Source organism: Ornithorhynchus anatinus, chromosome 1, assembly GCF_004115215.2.
Source record: "Ornithorhynchus anatinus isolate Pmale09 chromosome 1, mOrnAna1.pri.v4, whole genome shotgun sequence".
Taxonomy (NCBI): Eukaryota; Metazoa; Chordata; class Mammalia; order Monotremata; family Ornithorhynchidae; genus Ornithorhynchus; species Ornithorhynchus anatinus.
Genome location: NC_041728.1, coordinates 131,220,360 through 131,233,767, shown reverse-complemented (window position 1 = coordinate 131,233,767; position 13,408 = coordinate 131,220,360). Strand labels below are relative to the sequence as shown.

General features: G+C 49.1%; 1 non-coding gene across 1 annotated transcript; it reads left to right on the top strand.

Moving 5' to 3' along the window:
- The first annotated feature begins 3,241 nt into the window (after positions 1-3,241).
- LOC114816259 lies at positions 3,242-3,379 on the top strand. Its single transcript, XR_003764023.1, has one exon. It is a non-coding gene; the product is annotated as a small nucleolar RNA SNORA7 (small nucleolar RNA).
- Positions 3,380-13,408: the final 10,029 nt, after the last annotated feature.

Genomic DNA, 13,408 nt, shown 5'->3' with positions numbered 1-13,408 from the left:
GGTAGAGCAGAGAGAGGGAGTCGGGGCGATGGGGAGGGGAGGAGGAGCAGAGGGAAAGGGGGGGCTCAGTCTGGGAAGGCCTCCTGGAGGAGGTGAGCTCTCAGTAGGGCTCTGAAGGGGGAAGAGAGCTAGTTTGGAGGATGTGAGGAGGGAGGGCATTCCGGGCCAGAGGTAGGACGTGGACCAGGGGCCGATGGCGGGACAGGCGAGAACGAGGCCCAGTGAGGAGGTGAGCGGCGGCAGAGGAGCGGGGTGTACGGGCTGGGCTGGAGAAGGAGAGAAGGGAGGTGAGGTAAGACGGGGCGAGGCGATGGACTGCTTTGAAGCCAAGAGTGAGGAGTTTTTCCTTGATACAAAGGTTGATAGACAATCACTGGAGATTTTTGAGGAGGGGAGTGACATGCCCAGAGCATCAGACATCTGGAGTGGTTACGTATGTGTGTGGTGGGGAGTGTGGAGTTTAGCAACAGGGCAGTGATTGCTAGATTTTCCAGATGTTGTTCCCAGGAGCAGAGGAATATCTGAGACTCAGGCAGGAGACTGTGGGAAGCTGGGGTGACTTTGTACATGTGGATGGGCTGGGGGTGGGGAGGCTCCCCCTCTAGACTGCAAGTTCCCTGTGGGTAATAATAATAATAATGTTGGTATTTGTTAAGCGCTTACTATGTGCAGAGCACTGTTCTAAGCGCTGGGGGAGACACGGGGGAATCAGGTTGTCCCACATGGGGCTCACAGTCTTAATCCTCATTTTACAGATGAGGTAACTGAGGCCCAGAGAAGTTAAGTGTCTTGCCCACAGTCACATAGCTGACAAGTGGCAGAGCTGGGATTCGAACTCATGACCTCTGACTCCAAAGCCCATGCTCTTTCCACTGAACCAAAGATGTCCACCAACTCTGGAATGTTGTACTCTCCCAAGTATCATTATCATTATTATTATTATCAAGTCAGAGGACCTGGATTCTAATCCCTGCTCCATCACTTGCTTGCTGTGTGATCCTGGGCAAGTGGCTTAACTTCTCTATGCCTCAGTTTCCTCAACTATAAAATGGGGATTAAATATCTGTTGTCCCTCCTGCGTAGCGTGTGAGCCCCATGTGAGACAGGGACTGCGTCTCTATAGTGTTCTGCATCTAGTAAGCGCTCAGTAAATACCACTGATGGTTTGAATCATGGGGGTAGTAAAATAGATTCTGGATAATAAAAATAGACGCGGTCCCCTCTAGCAGTACAGAGAATTCATTTAAAGGTTTTCGGTGGAATAGTGGGAGGGGAAGGTGGTGCTCTTTGACGAGGGAAGCAGCATGGTGTAGTGGCTAGAGCACAGGCCTGGGAGTCAGAAGGTCATGGGTTCTAATCCCCGCTCTGCCATGTCTGCTGTGTGACCTTAGGCAAGTCTCTTCATTTCTCCATGCCTCAGTTACCTCATCTGTAAAAGGGGGATTGAGACTGTTAGTCCACATGGGACAGGGACTGTGTCCAACCCGATTGGCTTGTATCCACCCCAGCCCTTAGTACAGTGACTGACACATAGTAAGCCCTTAAAGATACCACTAATATTATTATTATTATTACCAAGGGAGAAGGGGACTGGTTTGGACGGGCACAAGAGTTTCTCTAGTCTTGGTTTCCTATTCTCTATGTCCTGCTCAACCTCCAGCTTATTCTTCAGTCTCAGGACTCCTGAACTACAGTCCCTTCCCCCAATTCCTCAACTTCAGTGACCGCCTGCTCCACCTCACCTCACCCACTCACACACTTGATCGCATCACCTCTAATCACTACACAATCTCTAGTCTCGCCAACTCTGAAATTCCTCTATCTGACCACAACCTCCTCACCTGCTTTCTCTCCCACATACCCACTCCCCTCATATCTGTCCTGTTTCCCCACACAGAGACCTGGGATCTTTCCATTCATTCATTCAATCGTATTTATTGAGCGCTTACTGTGTGCAGAACACTGTACTAAGTGTTCGGAAAGTACAATTCGGCAACAGATAGAGACAATCCCTGCCCAACCAGGGGCTCACAGTCTAGGAGTGGGGAGACAGACAACAAAACAAAACAAGTAGACGGGCATCAATAGTATCCAAACAAATAGAATTATAGATAAATACACATCATTAATAAAATAAATAGAATAATGAATATGTACACAAGTGTTGTGGGGCAGGAAGCGGGGTAGAGGAAGGGGAAGGAGTCGGGGCAATGGGGAGGGGAGGAGCAGAGACAAAGGGGGGTTCAGTCTGGGAAGGCCTCCTGGAGAAGGTAAGCTCTCAGTTGGGCTTTGAAAGGGGGATGTGTGCTGGTTTGGCGGATGCGAGGAGAGAGGGCATTCCAGGTCAGAGATAGGTTGTGGGCCAGGGGTCAACAGCGGAACAGGCGAGAACGAGGCCCAGAGAGGAGGTTAGAGGCGGCAGAAGAGCGGAGTGTGCGGGCTGGGCTGGGGAAGGAGAGAAGAGAGGTGAGGTAGGAGGGGGCAAGGGGATGGACAGCTTTGAAGCCAAGACTGAGGAGTTTTTGCTTGATACGGAGCTTGACAGACAACTACTGGAAATTTTTGAGGAGGGGGTGACACGCCCAGCACATTTCTGTAGAAAGATAATCCGGGCAGCAGAGTGAAGTATAGACTGAATTGGGAAGAGACAGGAGGTTGGAAGGTCAGAAAGGATCTTTTGAAGCCCTCCCAGTATTCTAAAGCCATTGTGTGTCCCATTTGGTTTCCGTACCCAAACTACCTTTGCTTGATACAAATTGTCACTCTCAACGACACCCTCTTGGCTAAACTCAACTCCTTTACTCCCTTGCCCCTCTGCTAGTCTCATACTATTAACCTGCATCCCTAGATCAACTCCAGAGTCCACTTCCTCCACTTCTGCACTCGAACTGCAGAGCCCTGCCGGCAGAAATTCAGACACCTGCCTGACCTCCTCCCTCATAAGTTCATCTTCGCCTTTTTTAGTCTGCTCTCTCCTCTGTCTGGCAACAATACTTCTCTATTCTTATAGACTCCCAAACCCACTGCTCCCACCAGCTGTTCCAGATGTTTAACTGTCTCCTCCCACCGCTTGCCCCCCTCTCTCCCAACTCTTTCCCCTAATGACTTGACCGCATACTTTGAGTAAATTGAAACAATCAGGTGTGATTTTCCTAAAATCTTCCCAGCTCCTCTCCAGGCCCTCCCTCTTCCTGTGCCCTCTTCCAACTCTCCCAATTTTCCCAGCAGTATCTCAAGAGGACCCCTCTCAAGGTCTCACCTGGAGAGTTGCCAGTACTCTACTAGTCTCGGCTACGGGAGGGAGAGTCAAACAGAGGCCTGTCCATTCCATTCCTAGCTTGGGCAGTGGCTAGCGAGCGGAAGGCCCTCTGCTACGAGTCAAAACTCACCCATGCTGGGCAGCGGCGCCATGAGAGAGAGTCGAGGGCGGAAACTCGAGTCTACTGCACGGAAGGTGGCAATGGTCAAGCATTTCCATATTTTTACCAAGAAAACTCTATGGATCCACTGCCAGAATGAGTGCAGATGGAGAACGGTGCGTTCTTGGAGAGATGTGTCCGTGGCGTCGCTCTGGGTCAGAAACGACTTGACGGCATAAGACAAGACAATCATTAGAGAACATCTCTCTCCTCCTCTACCCCTCCACCTGTTCCGCTGACCCCATCCCTTCCTACCTCATTAAAAACACTCGCCCCCTACTCTCTCCCTGTCCCAAACTCCATGTTCAACAGTTCACTTTCCAATGGCTTCTTCCTCACTACTTTCGTTTGGACCCATTTCCCCCCATCCCCCCAAAACGTTCCCTCAACCCCACGGTTCCCTCCAGTTATCACCTCATTTCCCTCCTACCTTTCCTCTCCATACTCCTTGAGCAAGTTGTCTACTCCCATTGCCTCCACTTCCTCTCTTCCAAATCTCTCCTTGACCCCCTCCAATCTGCTTTCATCCCCTTCACTCCACAGAAACCATTCTCTCAAGGGTCTTCTCGCCAAATCCGATGACTTTTACTCCATCCTAATCCTCCTCGACATCCCAGTTGCCTTTGGCACTGCGGACCACCCCTTCTCCGGGAAACATCATCTAACCTTGGCTTCCCTGACCCTATCCTCGCCTGGTTCTCCTGGTTTTCTGGCCGCTCCTTCTCAGTCCCTTTGTAGGCTCCTCCTCTGTCTCCCATCTCTGTCAGGGGATGACTTTCAAGTTTCAATTCTGGGTTCCCTTCTATTTTTCATCTACACCTAATCTCTTGGAGAACTCATTTGCTCCCATGACTTCAACTACCATTTTTACACAGATTTGTTTCTCCAGCTTGGCCCTCTCTCCTTCTCTGCAGGGACTCTGTCCAACCTGAATAACTTGTTCCTGCCTCAGCGCTTAGAACATTGCTTGCTTGATACATAGTAAGCTCTTACATATGGTAATGATCATAATAATATTATACCTGTGTATCCCACCAACACTACAAACTAAACACATCCAAACCGGAATTCCATATCTTCCTCCCAAATCCAATCCACCCCATCTCTTTCCCATCATTGTAGACAATTCCACTAGCCTCCATCTCACATTCTACTTCCCAAGAGCTAAGTACAGTGCTCAGCACACAGTAAATTCTCAATAAATACAATTGAATGAATGATCTTTTAGTTATCTCTCTCATTCAACCCACGTAGTCTATCACCAAATCCTGTCGATTCTACCATCATAACATCTTTAAAGTCTACCCATTCCTCTCCATCCAAAATGCTACTACCTTGATCCAAGCACTATCCTATCCACTGCATCGGCCTCCTTGCCGACCTCCCTGCCTCCCGTCTCTCCCCGCTCCAGTTCATACTTTGCTGCATGCATCATCTTTCTAAAAAACCATTTGGTCCACATCTCTCCTCTCTCCAAGAATCTCCAGGGGTGGTCCATCTACTTCCCATCAAACAGGAACTCCTTACCCTCAGCTTTAAAGCAGTCAGCTCTGCCACTCCTACCTTACCTCACTGATTTCCCATTAAAGCCCGACCTGCACACTCCACTCCTCTAGCACCAGTTTGCACATTGTGCTTTACATTCATCTATCTCACCGCTGACCCATTTCCTACATCCTCCCCCTGGTCTGGAACGTCCCCCACAGCCACCCGTATATGCCAGACCCCCCAGCTCTCCCCACATTTGAAACCTTATTAAGATAATGTTGGCTCCGAGAGGCCTTCCCCAAGGAAACCCTCTTTTTTCTGACTCCCTCTCCCTTCTGCATCAGCTCTGAACTTGGATCTGTACCCTTTGAGGACTTACTAATGTTGGTATTTGCTAAGCGCTTACTATGTGCAGAGCACTATTCTAAGCGCTGGGGCAGATACAAGGTAATCAAGTTGACCCACGTGAGACTCAGTCTTAATCCCCATTTTACAGATGAGGTAACTGAGGCACAGAGAAGTTAAGTGACTTGCCCACAGGCACCCAGCTGACAAGTGGCAGAGCCAGGATTCGAACCCATGACATCTGACTGCCAAGCCCAGGCTCTTTCCACTGAGCCACGCTGCTTCTCGATACTTGATATTCACCCCATCCTCAGCCCCACAGCACTTATGTACATATCCATGGCTCAGTGGAGAGCCCGGGTTTGGGAGTCAGATGTCATGAGTTCAAATCCCGGATCTGCCACTTGTCAGCTGTGTGACTGTGGGCAAGTCACTTAATTTCACTGTGCCTCGGTTACCTCATCTGTAAAATGGAGATTAACTGTGAGCCTCCCGTGGGACAACCTGATTACCCCGTATCCACCCCAGCTCTTAGAACAGTGCTCGGCACATAGTAAGCGCTTAACAAAAACCAACATCGATTAGACTCTAAGCCCGTCAATGGGCAGGGATTGTCTCTGTTGCCAAATTGTACATTCCAAGCGCTTAGTACAGGGCTGTGCACGTAGTAAGCGCTCAATAAATACTATTGAACGAATATCCATAATTTATTTCTTTATATTATTTCTGACTCTCCCTCTAAACTGTAAGCTCCTTGTGGGCAGAAAATTTGTCTACCAACTCTGTTAATTTTTTTGTTATTAAGCGCTTACTATATGCCAGGCACTGTACTAAGTGCTGGGATACATACAAGCTAATCAGATTGGACACAGTCTCTGTCCCACAGGGGACTCACAGTGTTAATCTAGAGAAGCAGCGTGGCTCAGTGGAAAGAGCACGGGCTTGGAAGTCAGAGGTCATGAGTTCCAATCCTGGCTCTGCCACTTGTCAGCTATGTGACTGTGGGCAAGTCGCTTAACTTCTCTGTGCCTCAGTTACCTCATCTGTAAAATGGGGATTAACTGTGAGCCTCACGTGGGACAACCTGATTACCCTGTATCTACCCCAGTGCTTAGAACAGTGCTTGGCACATAGTAAGCGCTTAACAAATACCATTATAATTATTATTATGATTATTATTTTACAGATGAGGTAACTGAGGTTCGGAGAAGTGAAGTGACTGGCCCAAGGTCACGCAGCAGACAAGTGGCGGAGCTGGGATTAGAACCCAGGTCCTGCTGACCCCCAGGCCCATGCTGTATTCACTAGGCCACGCTGCTTTTCGTGTTTGTTTTGTTGTCTGCCTGCCCTTTCTAGACTATGAGTCCATTGTTGGGTAGGGATCGTCTCTTATCTGTTCCCGAATTGAACTTTTCAAGTGCTTAGTACAGTGCTCTGCACAAAGTAAGCACTCAATAAATATGATTTAATTAATTAACGGATTAATTCATTAATTAATGCTGTTGCTGTGGGTCACCAGCCCCCGGTGCATACCAACCAGGACCTTGCTGGACCGGGGAGCCTCGGTGACACGTAGTAAAATCAAACCACACCTCTGATCACGAAGGTTACTGTGGAAAGTTTTTTTTACTTAGTTTTACCAACGTGCAAGGGAGTGACACATCCACACACTCACTCCACTCCATCAAGAGTCCAATACCAGTCTGTGGTCAAAGGAGCCCGTTCTGCCAACGCTTCTTCTTTCTGCTTCCAAATGTTGCTCTCGGCATGCTTCCTTCTTGCTTCTCCTCTGCGGGCTTCTGCTCCAGCGTGCCTCTGTGCTGCTTCTTGCGTGTGTACCTTTGGGGTGCCTCGCTTGCTTCCGCTGCTCTCCTGCCTTCCTCTGTGCCTCTCTGCCTGCCCTTTGCATGCTTCCTCGGGATTCAAAACGAGCGCCTTCTTTCTGCGCCAGACGTCGCAGCTGTCGCTCTACGTGGCCGTCATTGATTAGTCTAGGCCCGTAACCGGGTAGGACAGGGAGATAAAGCCCCGCTTTCCACTATGCTCCAGCCCCCACAGGCCCGCAATCAGCCGTCTCAGATCGAGCCCATCACTGCCTTCGCCAGTCTCTTCCGTCTTGTTGTTCGCGGGATCACAAACAGTCGCGGCAGCTTGATGTGGGCTCACCACACTATATTGCATCCTCTCAGACATTTAGTACAGAGTCCTGCCCATAGTAAGCACTCAATAAATATGATGGAGTGATTGATTGCTGTTGGTCCAGGGGAAAGAGCACAGCTCCAGGGAATCAGGAGACCTGGGCGTTAATCCTGGCTCTGTCTCCTGGGACTGGGCTATCGTACGTGAAGCTTTCGGACAGAACCACCCAGGACATTTTGCAAGGTGGACAGGCACACCCCTTAAATCCTTAAAAATAGCTGGATAGCGTGGTGGCAAAAACTGAGGTGGGTACCAAGACGAAAGGACGCTGTAGGACAGCGCTGGCACGATGCTCGTCACCATCAATAGTATTTATTGAGCGCTTACTACGTGGAGAACTTTGTACTAAGCACTTAGGAGAGAACAATATAAAGGAGTTGTTGGCCACATTCCCTATGCCACAGATACTTTGGTATTAGTAGATCCTGCATTTAAACAACCTTTGTGTGCACTTCACAGTGCGATGCATGACTGCTCACCTACAAACTTGTTATACTCCTTACCCCAGTAAATTGATCAACCATATTTATTGAGTGCTTACTGTGTGCAAAGCACTGTACTAAGCACTGGGGGAGAACAGTACAACAGAGTTGGTGATGGGCACTTGACTGGCAGCTGAGAGAATGTGAATGATACTGCACAGACTGCTATCACATCGATTAGACTGTAAGCCCGTCATTGGGCAGGGATTGTCTCTATCTGTTGTCTAATTGTACATTCCAAGTGCTTAGTACAGTGCTCTGCACATGGTAAGTGCTCAAATACTTTTGAATGAACGAATAGAAACAGAGAGGCTTTAGTGGATAGAGCGCAGGTCTGGGAGTCAGAAGGACCTGGGATCTAATCCTGGCTTTGCCACATGTCTGCTGTGTGACCTTGGGCAAATCACTTTACTTCTCTGGGCCTCAGTTACCTCATCTGTAAAATGGGGATTAAAGGCTTGTTCTTAAACTGGGAGCCCCAGGTGGAACAGGGACTATGTCTGCTCTGTATTATACCTAAACTAGACATAAACCCCTCCAGACTGTAAGATCATCGTCAGCAGGGAACATCTTATCGAAAATTTCATGACTCTGTGATGTGTTTACATGGGTATGTCAGAGACAAGTTTATTTCTACAAGGAGTGGTAATAATTTTGGTATTTGTTAAGTGCTTACTATGTGCCAAGCACTGTTCTAAGCTCTGGGTAGATACAAGGTAATTAGGTTGTCCCACGTAGGGCTCACAGTCTTAATCCCCATTTTTCAGATGAGGTAACTGAGGCACAGAGAAGTTAAGTAACTTGCCCAAAGTCACACAGCTGATAAGTGGCAGAGCCGGGATTAGAACCCACGACCTCTGACTCCCAAGCCCATGGTCTTTCCACTGAGCCACGAGTGGTGGTTGACAGACAGAGTTTCCTCAGCTAACCAAGTCCGACTCGACTCCACATAATTCAGAGTTTCTTTACATTCAGTTGGTCCAGCATCCGAGCTTCACACGTGATCAAAGAGCACAATACAAGGTACATACTCTGAGACAAGCAGCATTAAATTTTTACTCACTGTAGCTGGCCAGGGGTCTTTACCTTGCTAAGGAAGGAGCAGCTCCATCTTCTCTCAAGACCTAGGCCTATGAAGCTTCCCGAAAAGGCAAATATTTGGACAGGAAGAAACAAAGGAAGAGGAGGATACATGACAGGCCCGCTTTGAGTAAATGCCGGCTTGGCCAGACGAAATGGAGTCCGGGCCTAAAGGCCCAGCACATTCCACCCCTTGGTTTACTACTGCTACTAGGGACTCTAGTCACCAGAGTTACTCTTGTTCACGCAAGATGGATAGAAGACAATCAAGCAAGCCTAGAGGCAAGCTCAGAGGGGACGGTCTTGAGAGATAAGGGGCAAAAGCTAGTTTTAGACCACAGTGCTTCCACAGTTTCTACCAACTCTCTACTCCAGCGGCCCCATCTCTTTGATCATTTCTCTGGTCAGTCCCAGATCAGCCCATTCTGTCCCCTTGGCCAATTCATCCCTCTGACAGCCTCAGATTCATTCAATAGTATTTATTGAGCGCTTACTATGTGCAGAACACTGTACTAAGCGCTTGGAATGTACAAATCGGTGACAGATAGAGACAGTCCCTGCCCTCTGACGGGCTTACGGTCTAATCGGGGGAGACGGACAGACAAGAACAATAGCAATAACCCATCCCTCAGATCCCTCAACCTTTCACCAGACTCATTCTTTCATTCACCCAATTCCTCTGTCAATCTGTCCTCCTAACCACCTTCTCTGGCTGCCCTCTGACCTGTCAGGACTTGTTTGCCTGCGAGGCCTCCTGTCATGTCCGAGTGGTGGCAATCCCGACTTTTCCTGCTCCACGTTCCCTTTTCATTAACTAGGTTCCTTTACTACCAAAACGATTGAAGATGGAGAGTGAGGCGTTCTGGGAGAGACGTGTCCATGGTGTCGCTATGGGTCGGAAATGACTCGATGGCATAAGACGAGGCAAGGTTCCTTTTGGCTTCCTCTAAAACTTTCTATATCTCTTGCTGGGGCCATGGCATTGTCTTTCCTCGGTGCCCTTCCACCCATCCATCCACCCAGCCACCCTCCCAATCATCCATCCATCCACCCACCCATCCATCCGGTGGCTGGTGACAGGGTCAAGAGAGAAGTGGATTGACGTGTTAATCCACGTCATGGCTCAATGATACAAAAGCTGATGTTTGGGACCTTGCCGTCTGCCTGGGAAGGATAACTGACACCAGAAGCATGACCACTTCTTGGGAGGAGGCTACAACTGAGTGGAGCCAGAGATATTTAAAAGTCTTACGGATGCTACAGAGTAGGAGGACCTGGGATGCAAAGCACTGTATGTGTGAACTAACACAAACCCCTGACCCCATGCCTCTGAATTTACAAACCAGGAGATGGGGTAATTGGTTAATTTAGGCGAGTTGATGGAAGAGTTTGGCACAAGGGAATCGATGCCAAATAGGGATTAATTGACCAGAAGAGAATTGTTTTCCACTGGGCTCAAATGACATCCACCAGGATTCACTCACAAGGCTAACTTCAGGAGGGTTCCTAGACCTTAATGTTATTCCTGTGGTGGGCCATGATCACCTGCATCCCTTTAGATCTCAGCCATTCAATCAGGGCTCAGGGTTTGCCTACGAGATGCCCGAGAGGTTGGAAGAAACCTATGGACCCAAGCTGATACACACACACACAGACACACACACGCACACACACACAGACACACACATCCATTCATTCATTCATTCAATAGTATTTATTGAGCGCTTACTATGTGCAGAGCACTGTACTAAGCACTTGGAATGTACAATTCAGCAACAGATAGAGACAATCCCTGCTCATTGATGGGCTCACAGTCTAATCGGGGGAGACAGACGGACAAAAACAAGACAACTTAATCACAAGAAATAGAATCAAGGGGATGTACACCTCATTAACAAAATAAGTAGGGTAATTAAAATATATACAAATGAGCACTGTGCTGAGGGGATGGGAAGGGAGAGGGGGAGGAGCAGAGGGAAAGGGGGCTTAACTGAGGGGAGGTGAAGGGAGGGAATGGGGAGGGAACAGGGAGCAGAGGACGGAGGGGGAGCAGAGAGAGAGCAGAGGGGACAGAGGGAAAAGGGGAAGCTCAGTCTGGGAAGGCCTCTTGGAGGAGGTGAGCTCTCAGTAGGGCTTTGAAGAGGGGACGAGAGTTAGTTTGGCGGAGGTGAGGAGGGATGGCATTCCAGGACCGCGGGAGGACGTGGCCCAGGGGTCGACGGTGGGATAGGCGTGAACGGGAGACGGTGAGGAGGTGGGCGGCAGAGGAGCGGAGAGTGTGGGGTGGGCAGTAGAAAGAGAGAAGGGAGGAGAGGTAGGAGGGGGGAAGGGGGTGGAGAACCTTGAAGCCACGACTGAGGAGTTTTTGTTTCATGCAGAGGTTGATAGGCAACCACTGGAGGCTTTTAAGGAGGGGAGTGACATGCCCAGAGTGTTTCTGCAGAAAGATGATCCGGGCAGCGGAATGAAGAATAGACTGTAGTGGGGAGAGACAGGAGGAAGGGAGATCAGAGAGGAGGCTGACACAATAATCCAGCTGGGATATTATGAGAGCTTGTACCAGTACGATTGCCGTTTGGATGGAGAGGAAAGGACAGATCTTGGCGATATTGTAAAGGTGAGACCGGCAGGCATAGGTGACGGATTGGATGTGTGGGGTGAACGAGAGAGACGAGTCAAGGATGACACCAAGGTCGCGGGCTTGAGAGACAGGAAGGATGGTCGTACCGTCCAGTGACAGGGAAATCAGGAAGAGGACAAGGTTTGGGAGGGAAGATAAAGAGCTAGTTTTAGACATGTTGAGTTTTAGGTGGCGGGCAGACATCCAGGTGGAGACGTCCTGGAGGCAGGAGGAGATACAAGCCTGAAGGGAGGGGGAGAGAACGGGGGAAGAGATGTAGATTTGAGTGCCACACACACACACACACACACAACTATTTCAATGTATCTAGACCTAGTAACTGCTCAATAAACAGGGTGGTCAAAAGAGTTTAAGAGTAGAAACATCATGGATGTTGGTATTGATTTTGTATTTTGTATTTTGTAGAGCAGTGTGGCTCAGTGGAAAGAGCATGGGCTTTGGAGTCAGAGGTCATGAGTTTGAATCCCAGCTCTGCCACTTGTCTGCTGTGTGACCTTGGGCAAGTCACTTCACTTCTCTGTGCCTCAGTTACCTCATCTGTAAAATGGGGATTAAGACTGTGAGCCCCACGTGGGACAACCTGATTCCCCGTGTCTACCCCAGCGCTTAGAACAGTGCTCTGCGCATAGTAAGCGCTTAACAAATACCAACATTATTATTATTATTTTTCTGAAACTCGGATGATAAATTGTGACCTAGCTGCTTAGGCTATGCCAATGTGGGCCTGCCCTGGAGGGAGATCCGTAAAGATGATCGGAATCCATCTCTCAATATGTTGATGGTTGCCACTGAATTCCACCTTGATCCGGGCTCTTGTCTTATGGTGTCGGGTCATCTCCGACACTTAGCATCAGCCTCCTGCCTCTCCCTGTTTCAGTCCATACTTCATTCCGCTGCCTGGATTATCTTTCTACAGAAACGTTCAGGGCCTGTCACCCCCTCCTCCAAAATCTCCAGTGGTTGCCTATCGACCTCCATATCAAATAAAAACTCCTCACCATTGGCTTTAAAGCAGTCCATCACCTTGCCCCCTCCTAACTCACTTTACTCTCCTATCTGCAGCCCAGCGCACACACTCGGCTCCTCTGCCGCCGCTCACCTCCTCACGGTCCCTTATTCACGCCTGTCCCGCCATCGACCCCTGGCCCACGTCCTATCTCTGACCTGGACTGCCCTCCCTCCTCACCTCCGCCAAACTAACTCTCTTCCCCTCTTCAAAGCCCTACTGAGAGCTCACCTCCTCCAGGAGGCCTTCCCAGACTGAGCCCTCCCTTTCCCTCTGCTTCTCCTCCCCTCCCCATTCCCCCTTCTCCCGCCCTCTGCTCTTCCCCCCTCTCTCTGCCCCACAGCACTTATGTATAGATCTGTCATCTTATTTATTTATATTGATGTCTGTCACCCCACCCTAGACTGTGAGTTCACTGTGGGCAAGAGTGTCTCTCTTTCTTGCTGTATTGTACTTTCCCAAGCGCTCAGCACAGTGCTCTGCACAGAGTAAGTGCTCAATAAATATAACTGAATGAACGATTGAATGAACTAATCCACCTAACCATACTGTTAGTCATTTATTTCCCTTTATTCAGAGCTTGGGAAAGTATCAGGCACTTAGGACAGAAAGTAATAGTTAAATAATGATAGTAATAAGAAGAAGAAGAATTATGGTATTTGTTAAGTGCTTACTTTGTGCCAGGCTCCGTAACGGCCTTGCCCTCAAGAAGCTTGGAAAGAAGGGTTAGGGGGACACGCATCGCATA